Source organism: Oncorhynchus keta, chromosome 1 (genome assembly GCF_023373465.1).
Source record: "Oncorhynchus keta strain PuntledgeMale-10-30-2019 chromosome 1, Oket_V2, whole genome shotgun sequence".
NCBI classification, from domain to species: domain Eukaryota; kingdom Metazoa; phylum Chordata; class Actinopteri; order Salmoniformes; family Salmonidae; genus Oncorhynchus; species Oncorhynchus keta.
In genome coordinates this window covers 42,185,996-42,189,222 of record NC_068421.1, presented here as the reverse complement: position 1 = coordinate 42,189,222, position 3,227 = coordinate 42,185,996, and the positions used below count along the sequence as shown (strand labels likewise).

General features: G+C 42.7%; 1 long non-coding RNA gene across 1 annotated transcript; it reads left to right on the top strand.

Moving 5' to 3' along the window:
• Nucleotides 1-1,529: 1,529 nt before the first annotated feature.
• LOC118395322 (uncharacterized) lies at nt 1,530-2,759 on the top strand. The gene is made up of 3 exons (XR_008142955.1): nt 1,530-2,284; nt 2,395-2,463; nt 2,626-2,759. It is a non-coding gene; the product is annotated as an uncharacterized LOC118395322 (long non-coding RNA).
• The last annotated feature ends 468 nt before the right edge of the window (nt 2,760-3,227 follow it).

Sequence of the window (3,227 nt, the reverse complement as noted above, 5' to 3'; positions counted from 1 at the left end):
TAAAAAACACTTTCTGAAGGCACTGTATCTCTCCCTCTCTCTCTCTCTCTCTCTCTCTCTCTCTCTCTCTCTCTCTCTCTCTCTCTCTCTCTCTCTCTCACTCTCTCTATGGCTTAATTTTTGAAGAAATACATTTCTTCAGAACTATTCAACAATTGTCTTTCTCTCACTTTGAGTGAACGACTCACCACATTTCATGCTATCTGTAGCTTAAGCATTCAGTACTAGATTAATTATCTGATTCTTTGATTGGGTGGACAACATTTCAGTTCACACTGCAAGAGCTGTGATAACTTCCGGAGGACATCCTCCAACCTGTCATAATTACTGTGTATGTCTATGGAAGAGGGTGAAAACCAATATACCCAGAGGAGGTCAGAAACTAACTGTCCTCCAGCAACACCATGGTGCTACCCCAGAGATTGTTGTTGAGACTACTGTAGACCAATTTTGCAAAACAGTTTGTTTTAATCAATTATTTGGTGATTTGCAAAGCATGAACATGACCTAAATGTTTTCACCCTCCTCACAAGGTTCCCTTTGAAAGTCTGAGGGACTGTGTGTGCGTGTGTGTCCATGTGTGCACGTACATGTGCACTCATTTGCTGTTATTGCTTAGCCTTGCACTTCTTTCTGCTTTGAGTGTCAATAGTGCCATGGTGGCAAATACAGAGCATACGTGAGAGCACCGGCAGAATGGAGAAGCCTCCTTCAGCAGACAGAGGAACTACACAGGCAGGAATAGGGGTAACACACGCTCCTTGGAGACATACAAAGCGGTGTGTGAGATATCAGAAAGGTGTTGCACGGTACCTTTGGCCTGCTTTTATATGAGAGAACATTCATAGGGAGATGTCACCAGACACATTGGCTAAAGATCTGATTGGTGAAAGGGATACACCAACAAGGTTTGCGTTTCGCGTGTACTTAAATGTGAAAGTATTATCTAAACTATTTGCGGGTTGAAATGTGACTACAGAGAAATGTTCAGCAGACATGACCTTTCAGAAAAGTATGGGGAAGTTACAGTACATTCGGAAAGTATTCAGAACCCTTGACTTTTTCCACATTGTGTTATTTTACAGCCTTATTCTAAAATGGATAAAATAAAACATCAATTGACACACAATACCTCATAATGACACAGTGAAAACAGGTTTTTAGAATATGTATAGAAAATGTCTAAAACATAAATAAAAATAAGTATTCTGACCATTTTCTATGAGACTCGAAATTCAGCTCTTTGTTTCCATTGATCATCCTTGAGATGTTTCTTCAACTTGTAAATTCAGTTGTTTGGACATGATTTGGAAACGCACACACCTGTTTATTTGACAAGGTCCCTGTCACGAATTCCACCGAAGGTGGCTCCTCTCCCTGTTCGGTCGTTGCCGGTCTATTAGCTGCCACCGATCCTTTTTCCTTTTCTTTTGGTTATGTCTGTTTTGTGTTTCCTTTTGGTTAATTAGGGGGGGGGGTATTTCATTTGACATTTCCTTTGAGGTTTTGTGCGGGATTGTTTTCGTTTGAACTGCCAGTGAGTTTGGGTTTCGTTTTTATTATCTCATGTTTTACAGGTGTTTTTCCCTAGACTGTGTCTGAGTGGGGGTGTTCGTGGCTATTGCTGTAGTCCGGTGTTCCTGTTGTTTTTTTGAGCTAGTTAAATGAAACGCCCTTTTCTTTTGAAACTCGTTTCTCCTGTGCCTGACTCCACACCCACATCTCCTTGGAGACATCTGACAGTCCCACAGTTGACAGTGCATGTCAGAGCAAAAACCAACCCAGGAGTTTGAAGGAATTGTACGTAGAGTTTTGATACAGGATTGTGTGAAGGTACAGATCTGGGGAAAACGTTTTTGCAGCATTGAAGGTCCCCAAGAATACAGTGGCCTCCGTCATTCTTAAATGGAAAAAGTTTGGAACCACCAATACTCTTCCTATAGCTGGCCGCCCCGGCCAAACTGGTGAATCGGGGGAGAAGGGCCTTGGTCAAGATCTTCATGGTCACTCTGACAGAGCTCCCGAGTTCTTCTGTGGAGATGGGAGAACCTTCCAGTAGGACAACCATCTCTGCATCACTCCACCAATTAGACCTTTATGGTAGAGTGGCCAGACGGAAGCCACTCCTCAATAAAAGGCACATGACAGCCCGCTTGGAGTTCGCCAAAGGGCACCTAAGGGATTGTCTGGACTGATGAAACCAAGATTGATCACTTTGGCCTGAATGCCAAGCATCACATCTGGAGGAAACCTGGCACTGAATACTTTCCAAATGCACTGTATGGTATGGAACGTGTTCACACAATGTGTCCACACCACCATTTTTATGTGCTACTGCTGTTCTGATTATTGTTGTTATGATCATTTATTATATTTCCACATTTCTCCAATTAGACATGGCTGACCAAGACCAGACAGAGAGCACACATTACACCTGTTTTAAGGTCTCTGCACCGGCTGACTGTGAGTTTTACAATTCATTTTATGTTTATGCTATTGGTTCTTAAATCAATCCACGATTGTGCACCCCAATACATGTCAGACACGCTTTGAATTTATGTACCAAGTAGGTCTCTAAGGTCCTCTGGCACTGACCTTTTAACTATCTTTCCCTTCATCCCAAAGCCTTGGACCAAGAGATTATGCCCCCAGCATCTGGAATAGCCTGCCAAAGAACCTGAGGGGGGCCGAAACTGTGGACAAATATTTTTGTTTAAAGATACTAAAACATGTTTTTACTAAAATATACTTTTCCTTTGGCTGCTGTTTGTCATTCTTTCGTTTTTTTTATCTTGTGTTTGTTGTGTCGTAAATATTTCAGCTTTTATTTTTGTGTTTTTTTCCCCCCTATAAAGCACATTGCATTGCATCCCATGTCTTAAATGTGCTGTATAAATACATCTGGATTTGATTTGATTTGAATGGCCCGAGTCAGGCACTAGAGTGTCAGTTATTATTCAACATGACACCCAGAGGACGGCAGCACAAATCACTGAAACTCTCTCCTCATACGTCAAACTTTACGCTGCGAAGTTTGCCAACCCTAGAGGGAAATACTTTTGCCAGTGGTCTAAGGCACTGCGTCTCAGTGCAAGAGGTGTCGCTACAGTCTCTGGTTTGAATCTAGGCCGTATCACATCTGGCCGTGATTGGGAGTCCCACAGGGCGGCGCACAATTGGCTCAGCGTCGTCCAGGCTTGGCCGGGGTAGGCCGTCATTGTAAATAA